Consider the following 12,273-nt stretch of genomic DNA (forward strand, 5'->3'; position numbering starts at 1 on the left):
GGATACAAAAATATGTTTTGATTTTTTTTAATTCCAAAAATAGTTAACAGTCTACTTGCAAATATTGTGGGAATAAAAGAGAAAGGGTTTTTTAAAAGTCTTTGTCTAAAAGAAGAAAAAAATTCAAGGAGCAAACCAAGAATATCACAGCAGCAATATCAAGATAGGCCAAAATAAGCCTCCTGTCCTACCTGACAGCAGATACTTAAAGCTGGGCATAACAGCAAGCATGCGGTAACAGACAAATCGGCTCTTTCCTAGTGCACTCACTCACCCAAGAGTCAATAGCTCAGTCTCCTGAGACAAAGGCCGCATGTTTGTTTTGCTGTTAAAACACAGCAAAGGAAAAGAACTAATCTTTCATAATCCATTTAAATGCTTTTTCAGTAGTTACACAGCTAAGAGTCTCTGCAACTGCTTTTAAAATTTAGCAATCTTCCATTATAAGGCTGTAACCAATTGTTAAGCAAAGCATACTAGTTTTCTTAAAAATTATGCTATTGGAGAATTTAGTGTGGTTTGTGACTTTTATATTTTGTGTTTTAATATCACATCAAAACACTCTTTAACCCAAGTATGTTGTGAGCTAACAGCTAAGATTCACCTAAGAAACAGCACAAGAATAAAGATAAGTTTCCCTGGAATGCTGCTGGAACAGAGGCCTATTGCCTCCTGTCAGGACTACAATGACATCATGCAAACACCATTTTCTTAAACAATTAGTGCAAGTCAAAGTAGAACTGAAAGTCTTCAGATGAAGCAACAGGGCATGAAAATAACAGCAAGAGCTAAGCTACAGGATAGAAAGAAAACAGGTTCTCCATGTTAAAAGCTGTCACCCCTTTCCCCACGATTAGTTAGATTTTGTGTCATTCAGATACACTGCAATGCTAGAAAGCCCCATCCAATCAGTTTTGCACTTGCCTGAAGAATATTCTTTGGCAAATTTAGAAAGCGATAACAAGATTATGAAAGCCGTTCACAAATGCAGTCAGATTTATAAAAGTGGTAACACTTTTATTTTACTTTGAAATGGTATTTTAATAAAAGCTTGACCCCATGTTTTCAAGTGCAAAAAATAGTAAAGGCAGCAGCCAGTACCTGCTTTTCAACAGGCAGGGTCATCCATTCACTCTGAATTCTGACCATCAGATGTTACATTGGGATGCAGGACTATAAAGTTGCCAAACATATGACCAAAATGTAAGTTTTTATTCTATAAGGAGTACCTGGTACTGACACATCTCTCTGAACAGATGTTGTGGGAACAGCAGAGAATACCAGTGTTTGACATCTCTTCCTTTACACCAGAGACCACCTCTGGGACACCCGCCAAATGGCCACCACAGCACATTTTCCCCTAAACAAAGCACCAGGCTCAGATGCCATTTGAGCCAGTCACCTTCTCGGCACAGGAGAAAAGCAGCCACTGTGGCACTGCTGGAGCCCTGCCAGCCACAGCCTCCTGTGCCCTCGTGCACCTCCACCGGCCATTGGGACCATCCCCACCACAGCAAAGCAGCTGCTCTCCTGGCAGGCTCAAGCACATGCATGGATGCACGAAGGAGTTGCAAGCTGCACAGACTGACCAACCTGCCACAGCTAGAAGTCCAATGGGAAATATGAAACCATCATCCATTGAAACGAATGCTATTCGAGTTGATTTGCACCTGCCTGGCAGCACAGATGCCCAACCTACCCAAGACAGGCCTCCTCTCGATCATCTGACAGAGCACACCAATGGAGAAGTCAGATCCAAGTGGCATTAGGCTCATTTTCTCTGCAATACACAGCCCAAGAGTTGGTGATTCATTCCCTCAAATATTCGGTTACAGCCAACGATAATACTGCTTCATGATGGAAAATGCCTTCCCTTTCCATGAAATGGAGCGCATTGCCAAGCAAACAAAAAAACCCCTCACGCACATAAATGAGTAGAGAGGGTTTCAGCTTGTAGAACCACTATTCCAGCTTCTGCCACCATTACAAGAGTAAGACCAGGGATTTCTCCTCTCTAGAGTAGAGTAACACAGGAGCTCAGTCAGCAAACCACAAAGTAAAGTTGACAGCTTTTCAAATGCAAAACTGAGAGCTTCGGGCAGCAGCTTCCTGTTAAGGAGATAAAATAATTAGAAATATTTCCTCAGCATTTTTTTCCCAAAGAAATGATGCTCCTAAAAAGGAAGATATGGAAATACTTGTGATGCCAGTTGGATGAAAAGTTCAAACTACCACAACAAGGAAACACAGCTATGAATTGCTGCAAGATAATCAACTTTGATACAGGAATAAGAGGGGGAAGAAGCCTGTTTGCAACTACAAGCTTTTATAACATGGGAAGGATATCAGCTTCGAAATGATTGGGATAGGTGATGAAAACCAAGAATTCCCAGTAAATTAAATACAATTATGAGGTGAAATTGAGACTTTCTCAGGACACTGCATTGAGACCTGACATCAACCTCTCAACTGTAAGACTTGTGCAACTAAAGAGGAAGAGCTACTCAGCATCCAGCATGGCTACCACGCAGCGCACGCACTAAGTGGACCGCAGGCTTCAGGAGGAGTGAGTAAATGCCATGCTCATTCTTTTGCATATAGTAACCAAACACCATATTGTGTAATCTGAAGCAAACCCCTAATTCAATTCTATTTGCTTTAAAAATGTCCCGGAGGGTTAAGACTAGTGTCAAAACTCAAGGGAAAACAGCATTTACTGGCATGCAGCATGTCACCATCCGCAGGGCAAAACCGTTGCCACACTCATCTGCTTTCTTGCTGTCATAAGTGCAGTAAGTAAACCAAAAGCAGACTGACCTTGAGCATGCCCGTTTCACAGAAAGGGAAAGAGACTGATCATGTCTCAAAATCTTCCAGCTTCTGCCCAAGTGCTTGTCAGTGAAGACCACCAGGTTGTGCAGGTCTTATGCAGAAAATTAGGCTTTAACCCTGCAGTCTTTTCTAGGTAATTCTAGCTTTGTCAGAAACACGGAGTAGTTGAAGGATCTGATCTCCTGTTCAACTTGATGTGGTAATAGTCAAAGGAAAAAGCAGGAGCAAACACTAACTACCACCACAGTAGTTTCTTCTTCCGTAGACTCACTGTGAAAGTCAGATTTTATAGTCACCTGTACTTTGTCTTTTTACTTCCCTTGACTCTGTTTAAGCTGGTACAGGAAAGCTAAAATTGCAACATAGATTTAAAGTGAACTTCACTTTCTCACTTAAACTAGTGTCTCTAAAGTAGGCCTGGTAAGGAGACTCCTGTCCTGCCCAGGTTTTCCCTTACCTCTGGATACAGACACTGGTGCTCAGGGCTCCTCAGGCACCAGAGACTGTTCTGCTGCAGCTCTTTCTGAAAGAGAAACTGAAGCATTTGCCAGCTTCTAAGCTTCCCCATCTCAGAGGTCATAATTTGCCATCTCACAATCATTTAGGTGGAACTGTCCTTTGTAGCATGGCCTCCAGAAAACATCAGCTTCGCTTTACGTCTAAATCACCCATTCAACACTGCTATCAATCATGCTTCCCAGTTCTCATCTCCAAACTGTAGACGAGCCATTAAATTTCTTTTCAGAGACAAAGCTGTAAGTTATGCTTTGAGGCAGATGAATACACTTTTGAGATAATGATCTTTTAAAAAAGATACTGGTATCTGACAGCGCTGGTGAAGTTGAACAAGAGCTGCCTCCAGCAGGCTGACGTGGCGTGGCAGAGCTGTGCAAGCCCAGCAGTTGCCCAAGGAGCAGAGTATAATGCACTGCTCCAGAAGTGGCAGGAAGATAAGGATAATGCCCTGCAGATGGCAGGGAACACTAATCCTACAAACTGAAGGGATACAAGCACATTAAATAAAATTGGTTAGCTATACCATACTAAGTTTTGGCATGGACATGCATTTGGAGGCTTATAAATAAATCCTTCAATTAATTCAAGTTAATCTTCCTTGCTGCTCTGAAAGTTACAGACATTATCAACAATAAACAAATTTACTAAATTTTGACAAAAAAAAAAAACACGAAGAAATTCCAGAACAGATAGCACTGGGAGGAAAGCATAGATTCTTTGGGTACCAAGCAGAGGTCTAGAATTGCAAAGAAACAACACAAAAAAACCAATGCTTTTTTTTTTTTTTTAAAGGTTTTTCTAGTAAATTCAGTAACAGTCTATTTCAGAAAGGATAAGGCTTTCTACTATCCAGATACCAAATTATGGGGAGATCAACTGCCTTGTAGTAAACTGCAATAACACATACTTAGTTTCAAGCACCTCATACATTAACAAAGTATAAACCACAAAAACATTTTGAGGGACAAATCAAGAGACTGAGCAGCTCTAACAGTCACACAGTGTAGTCCTGCCAGGGGAACTAGATCTAGGGCTAGCACAGAGGCATCCGACTAATCGCACCGTGGGCTATGGAAAGATGCTACAAGCAGGGACTGCTGGAAGCAGGGGCAGATTTTTGCCAGCAGACCACCAGTTTCATGTAACTGAGCCAAAACGGTGACAACCCAGAGTTGTGCTGTTTCTTGTCTGTAAACTAATCTTAGTGCTTTTGTTTCTTTCAAGTCAGAGCTGGGCTTATTTTCAAAGGTTAGGTACAGAACTACTCTGTAGAAGGCAGAAGTCTCCTGCTGTAGACCAGAAATGAGCCCAGCTAGGTGGCATAACTAAGCTATTACAAATGCGTAAAATACACTGAAAACAGTTTTGGATGTGTGAAAGATTTTGATAACATTGCTGAAAAATTCAGTGACGCATCAGTTGGAAGCTTGCATTATCAGCTGTCTGACAACTGCCTTGGAGAGCAGAGCACAGAGCAGACAATGTCTAGACCCTCCTATTCTCAGCCTCACCAAATTTGTCACTTTATGACACTGGTTATCATCTCAAACATGAACAACCTAACAACACAGTAGGAAACAGGCTGAATAAACTTCCTCTTCTTGTTAATTCAAGCAGCATTGGAGGATGGCCTGATCTTTCAGTGGCCATAGCTGAGAGCCAGCCAGTTTTATGACCTTCCTTGCCAACCATAGAAAGCCAGCAGCTCTTTGCTAGCCTAAGTTCAGGACTATACTGGCAGAGCAGGAGACATCCTTCTGATTCTCCTTCTTCCTGGAAGTGGATACAGTGACAGCTGCTCAAGAGACTGCCATCCGAGTCAAATATAACATATAGGTCACTAGGTTAGCAAACCTGCCTCAGCGGCACTCACGGGAAGCACGATCCCCAATCTGTCTGGGGCTTCCAGAGCTCAGAACTTGATGCACAGCTCTGGAAAGGTCACTGGAACCCTTTCTCTCACCTATTAAAAAGAAAAACAAAAACCCTACACAAGAACCCGGTTCATTTGTCTCTTCAGGTTCTGCCTTGAGGACCTTTTCTCTCTGCTCCACTACAAGTATACCAGGAAAGCATGCTACAGGAGAGATCCTGATATTGAGTAGGCAACCATGTGTAACACAAGTGCTTCTGTTGGCAGCAGAGCCATTGACTCCAGGTCTCACAGGTATCACGCTCCTACCACTGAGCTGTGGTTTGTTTGGTTTTTTTTTTTTTTTTTTTTTTTTTTTTTTAATAGTGTTTTAAGGTCTCTGCCTGTATGAAAAACTCAGAGGAAGCTGGTCAATGGGTTTTGGAGCTCCCGTGGCCAAGAAGGGGACTGCCTGCCCAAGAGATGACTCAGACAAGCACACGTGGGTTAGGAAGCAGGCCGAAGACAAGCACGTACGTGTTTCACAAGGCAGTCTAAAAATGGTTTAAATGAGAGTGTGTACCCATTTTAGTTTGTTATGGCTGTGCATCAAAAAAGGCAGAAAGCTCAAAAACAATTTAGGAAGCTTTCAAAAAGCTGTAACGATATCAGGAACACAAAGTCACAGTCATCTGAGGCTTTTCCTAAATAACTTTGTGAGGAATTTCAGCAGAATTAAGATTAAACTGTTTTGATAATTATATTTAGATACTACTTCACTAAATGTTCCAGAGGGGTAAAGCTGTAAAGAGAGAACAACTCACCCATTGGTGTTTGGGTTTTTTGGGTTGTTGTTTTTTTGTTTTGTTTGTTTGTTGGTTTTTTTTTTAATCTTTCACTCCAGGACTGATACATCACCCAGAGTTCAAATGCAAACACACACATCACTCTTCATTCACCATTAGGTGAATGTTTTTAAAAGCAGTGAAGAACTCCAAGCTTTCCCATGCCACCAGACAGCTTTGCTTTTAGAAAACAAAGAGCATCAGCATACCTGCTGCATTTTCTTTTTTCAGTATCACTTGCTAGCACGTCCCACTGTCTACAGGAAGGTATAAAATACACATGAATGGCACAGCCTTCTAGCATGTAGTTCACTGGCTGTCCTCTTACCTATGATTCATTTTGTACATATGCACTGAAGCAAGCAATCCCAAAAGCCACACCAATACTTCAAATCAAAATGTCCTCAACTGTTGTCCTCCTCATGTCCAGCAAAGCACCAAGATATTCAGAAACTTACAGCAAGAACAAGGCGTTTCCTATAGCAAAAAAAGCCTTAGAAAGAGAGGAAAAATAGCTACAATTACAAGTGTTTTGCATGCTTAGAAACCACTACTTCTCCAAGGAGAGAGATATATCAGGAAAAGGATGGATTTTTTGCCACTGATCATGGCAACTCGCTGAACCCCCATGAATAAACACACATGAATAAATGAGGAGCAGTATCTCACCCCAGACTTTGAACTGGCAGATATCCCTACTGAATGGACAAAACCTATCAAATACACAAAGTTCCCATGGTGGAGGAGTTGTGCTTCTAAAGCACAAGTTTGGCCACAGTAGTGATAGATCAAGGTATCAGGTAACTACAAGCACAGCTGAAGAGCAATCATGATGCATTGGTCAGTCACACAACCTTATGAGTCATGCGTGAACATCTGACTTAAGTTAGACCTCAGCGACATAAGACTAGAAAAGGACATAAAAATCATGCTGGCACAGCCACTGCCATGCCAACTTTACAGTCACTGCGTACAAACCAGGAAGGGAAAACAAAATATATTGTCAGGACACAAAGAAACATAAAGCACAAAATGACACAACATAATTCTAATGAAATACTTGAAAGACAATGAATCCCTGCACAGTACCTCTGCCGGCACTACTTTAAAGCAAGGAATAAATTCAAAGTCTACTGAGCAATCAGAAGCTCAGGAGAGGAAAAAAAACCCAAACCAAACAGTTTAAAATGCTAAACACAACATATTGACAATGGAGCAGAATGGGACAAACTTCATTACGTTAGCTTGCCTTCAATTTACTACAAGGTGACAGCATTTTAACTTGCTGCCTCTGTGTTGAGAGGGAAACCTAACGGTGCACATGATGAGCTCTGCTCCATTTCGTAAAGATACCACCACATATCTAAGTGACTCAGAGACCAATAGGAGTTGTTTCAAAACACAATACATTGTCAGCTAGGGGAGATACTGATGTGAAAGGAAATTTGAATAAAGAATCTAAAGAGTAACAGGCCAATAAGCATTCCGTGACAAATTGCCACCTTTATCACTAACTTATTGCTTACACTTCTAAATATCTCCCTTTCATTCCTTAATTTTAACAAACAAGCAAAAAGCTTGAGGGAAATGGACTTTGATATCACCTGACAGGCAGAGTATGAGAGATGTCGTACAATATTTTGGTTCCCTCCGATAAAGTCAGTAATCTATTTCAGCCCATCCATTAGGCTCACAGCAAATGAAACGTGCTGAGAGCCAAAACCTCTGATGTGAAAATACTGAAAACATACCAAGGAAGGACACTGAAAAGTTGTGCAGAAAACCATCACATCCCTTCAAAGAGAAAAAATAAAGAGCATTAAGAAAAGCACAGAACAAGGTAACAGTGAGATTAAGGGAGCTACTGAGTGATCACTGAATTACAAGGCCAGAGAGTAGGATGCCTGAGTGGCTAACATGAAGCGTTGCAGTCAAGCTCCATGTATAGGAGGCTGAAGGTAAACAAAAAGGAAAACTAAAGGCTTCAAGGAAACCAATAATCCCACCTAACCAGAAGCACACACCGATATCACATCTGAAGATAAGGCAGGTGTGTGGACTAGATGAATTAGATGTATCAGCAATCTAAGAGTAGGTAAATAACCAATACTAAGCTAACAAACAATCAGCAATAGCAAGAGTAATGACAAGAGTTGTGCAGAATGCAAATCACTGCATTAAAATATCCTGCAGGAGCTTCCTACAGAAGTGATGGACAGTAGATGCTGAAATGTTTCAGAGTTAGCAGGAGCCTTGAAAGAGTTTGGATGAAAAATTGAGAGACAACCAGAAGTGATCATGTAACTACAGTTGTGCTCCACACATCTGAAAAAGAACACACCAGGAGAAATACACAACCTATTCAACGAGACTTATAAATGAGAACAAATAGCAGAGATTAGGGCATAGGGCAATAACAGTAATGTCCTAAAGGAAGAGGCACAGGAACCGATGCCAGTAAGAGAAAGGGCCTCTTTTGCTGAGTGGGCTTCGGCAAAGAACAAAGAGTCATGCAAAAGCACTTGCAGAAGAATGGGCCAGATTTAGATCAAAGAACAGATCAATTCTTTGTATTTGGATAAACTCAGAAGAAAAATACATTTAACAGCATCCTAGACTCTTAACACAACACAACAAGTTTTGAGAACGCACAGTCCTCCAGAAATCCAGTCAAATACAGGAGTCCAAGAAGAGATGATGCGAGGGAATATTTCAGATGGCTCACAGGTGACAAGAACATCCACTGTTAAAAGACTTGTATAGTTTAGCAGGGAAATAGTGAGCATTTTAATACTGAGAAGTAAACAGGGGAAGAGTCCCAGTACACAAATGTATGTAGGTCTCTACATGACAATAACTTCATAGCACTGATGGATGTACAGAAAATTGTAAGTAAAGCAGAACAACTGAACTGAGGACCAGCATGAAGAAAAAAATCCACCAATATCAAAACAAATAAATGCATTCAATGCAAGACAAAGGACAGAAAAATTAAAAACCTGAGGCAAAGCTAGTGCTAAGTGGAAAAAAAATCTCTTGCTTATGTTGAAGAAAACAAATGCTGACACAGACATAAAAGGACAAAAACACCAAACACACCAGCATTCAGAAAACAGTGCAGTATCTACAAGGCTGAATAAATGTAGAAAAGAAAAGGCAGCTCTTATGTCCATGCTTCCTCATGGACCAAAGTTCCACTGTGTGAGAAATACTGATAAACACAGGCTGAGCACCAAAATGAACTCTGGGCTCAGGGTGGATACTGAGAGATTCAGAGCAAGGTTTTGCAATAACAAAACAGAAAATGAAAAACAAGATGACTACAGTCATTCTCAGGACCTACATTAAGACTCTACCCAGCAGGAACACTGTACCCACTGCTGCACAACAGAAGATAAGAAATAGCAATATTAAAAAAAAAAAGGGAAAAATGAAGATATGTGAGATAGAAACACTGATCAGCAGAACAGACTCAAAGGGCTTAAAAGAGAAATGCATGCTTGATATCGGCATAATACAAGCACTGAAAAGACCTGCTTTATAAGCACTGAACTAAGAGAGCAAAGCAGTACTGTGGTGTTACCACACGACTAGGAAAGGTGCTGCTGCCTAATCTATTGCCCAAGCATGCAAAACAAAAGATCTAGATAAATAACTGCATTTGGTAGCTCACTCCACATCTCCGTATTTTCTCTGTAAAAGATGAAAACTTGCTTTGCAGATATGTTTTTACATTGAGGCTGGTAAATAGTTCTCAGGATTCTGACCTTTTTTATCGATATAAAAATACTCGAAGGCTCAACAAAATTCTTCTGAGTGTTTCTGAGCTCCCAGAAGGTCCCAGAGCAGCACGTCACTTTGTCCCCTGCATTCCAAAACCCAACCCGCACCAAACCGCTGTGGCAAAGCCCTTGTTTTGCAAGTCATACAACTACCAGGAAGATCTCCCAGCACCAGAGACGGCTGTCGGAAAGTTCTAACACCTCACCGCCCCGAACGGTGGAGGACTTGGGGTGCCCCACTCCAGCAACTCCCCCTTTCATTCAAGTTTTGCCGCTTTCTTTTGCGAGCTTTTAACTTTACACCCGAGCCCAGCTCTTGCCAGCTCCGGGGCCTCCATGCGCAGCACCGGGAGCTTCCAGCGTGCCAGCAGCAGCCCGGCCGGGCACAAGGCAAGCGGGGCTGGACCGTGGCCACCCACCTTTTTTCGCTGGTTGCCCTCCCCCGGGGCGGGGGTACGAGTGACCCCGGCGAGGCAACGCTCTCCCCCAAAAGCCAGGGAAGCGCCCGCATAAACAAGCGGCGTCCGCGGGAGCGCGGGCCGCTACCTAAGGCTGGCGGGGCTGCGCCGGCCCGGCCCCCGACCCCCAGCCCCGCACCGGGGCGGCCTCCCGGCCCCCGCCCCAACCGGGACCCTGCCCCGGCGGCAGCGGCTCGCGTGGCTCCCAGGGAAGCGGAAAGCGGGGCGGGGGCGAGCACCGCGCCCTCCTCTTAGCGACCCACAGGCCGGCCCCGGCGGGCCCCTGGCGCACCGCGCCCGCCGCCGCTACCGCTGCCACCAGAGTCCAGCCCGCCACTGCTACTGCCCCTTCCCCTCAGCGCCAACCCGCTCCACCTCAGCCCCGTGGCACCCACCCGCCGCTGACTGCCGAGGGTGGTGCCCGCCCCGCCTTGTCTCACCTCAGCCCCGCCGGGAACGCCGCGGGGCCCGCGCCCCTCCGGCCCGGCCCGGCCCGGCCCGGCCCGACCCGGCCCGGCCCGGCGGTGCCGCTCCTTTGTGCCGCGGCGGCGCACGGCGGAAAGATGGAGGCCACACACCGACCGGCCCCGCCCCGCCCCGTCTGGCCCCGCCCCCCGCCGTCTCCCGGGCGACTCGCCCCGCCCCCGGCCTCGGCCCCGGCCCCGGCCCCGGCCCGAGCGCTTCGCCCAATCGAGGCACGGGGCCGCCCTGACGTCGCCTGTCAGCCAACCCTCCGGCGCGCCTGCCGTGCGCGCGGCCGTTCCGCGCGCTCCTCGGCCTCCCGTAAGAGCAGCGGGGATTGGCTACCGGGGGGGAGGGGCCTCCTAAGGAAGAGCTCACTCGGTTGGCTCTTGCGGGCGGAAGGGGAGTGGCGACCGGCGGCGGCGAGCGAGCTGGGGCGGGCCTGTGAGGGGGGATCAATGGCGGCGCACTGGGCCGGGCTGTGTCTCTCGCTGTAACGGGCCGGCGGCCGCGGTACGTGCTGGTGGCGGCGGCCCGAGCCCGGGGGGGCGGGAGTGCGACGGGCTCTGGAGGCAGGAGCCGGGGCCTCTGCGAGCGCGGCGGGGAAAGCGGCCGTGGCCGGACTGTGGGGCCCTTCGGCTGCAGGGGCGGAGGGGGCCGGGCCCGGGCCCTGTGAGCGCGGCGGGCCGGAGGCCGGACCGCGGGGGGAGGCCGCTCCCGGAGCGAGTAGTGGAGGGAGGGTAGAGAGAGGAGGTCGCGGTGAGGGCTCGGCGGCGCGGGCTGGCAGCAGGCCCCGGCCCAGCTGCCCAGGCCTGCGCCCGGGAGGCTCGCAGGCAGCGTTAGCAGCGGGTACCGGCTCCCGGTGGCGGGTTTCAGGCTGGCTGCGCCATGGTGGGGAGCGACTCTTCACCTCTGGCTCTCGGGTGGCCCCAGGCTCGGTGCCCGGCACTTTATTTGATGTGCCGCGGAGGTGCGGGGAGCGCTGTCCGAGTTTGTCGCAGTGATGGATGGAGGGGCCCGTTATTTAACGGAGGTCTGAACGCACACGGTACCCAAGACATTGCCTCTGCTCTAGATCTGTTCCAGCCTAGGTGATTGCAAGGGCTGCGAAGTTGTTTTGTTTGGGATTTTTTGATCCTGGGAATGTTACCATCTGGTAGTATCAAAAGGTGCAGTTTACAGCTGTGACAAACTTCTGTCATTTATGATGACGGCACATCACTCGCTGGAATACAGTCACCAGGTGAAAACATAGCTGAACGGGGGATGGTTGCCAATCACGTGTGTTTTGTCTGGTCTGGAAGATTTTGTGTGTGTTTCAGGTGGGGGAGGGCAAAGAATACAGCCAGATCAGCAAAGTTTGTAAGTGCAAGTGAACTTAAATGTGATGCTGCTTGATTTTTATTTTTTTCCCCACATCTTTGTGCCCCAGGCTGTGGTTGTCAGTAAAGTTGTTATTTGCTGAAATGTGTTTGATCAGACACCAGTTTCCGGAATTGTAGTAAAAATACCCTAGCTGTATGTCA

The 12,273-nt window shown here is 46.1% G+C and overlaps 1 protein-coding gene across 2 annotated transcripts in view; it reads right to left on the minus strand.

The window, feature by feature from the left end:
- The window catches only part of RSPRY1 (ring finger and SPRY domain containing 1), a 40,409-nt gene extending 29,537 nt beyond the window's left edge, over positions 1 to 10,872 (minus strand). For both annotated transcript variants that reach the window (XM_075040522.1, XM_075040521.1), the window contains exon 1: positions 10,726 to 10,872. The gene's annotated coding sequence lies outside the window, so the exon portion shown is untranslated. The remainder of the gene's footprint in view (positions 1 to 10,725) is intronic.
- Positions 10,873 to 12,273: the final 1,401 nt, after the last annotated feature.

Source organism: Buteo buteo, chromosome 11, assembly GCF_964188355.1.
Source record: "Buteo buteo chromosome 11, bButBut1.hap1.1, whole genome shotgun sequence".
NCBI classification, from domain to species: Eukaryota; Metazoa; Chordata; class Aves; order Accipitriformes; family Accipitridae; genus Buteo; species Buteo buteo.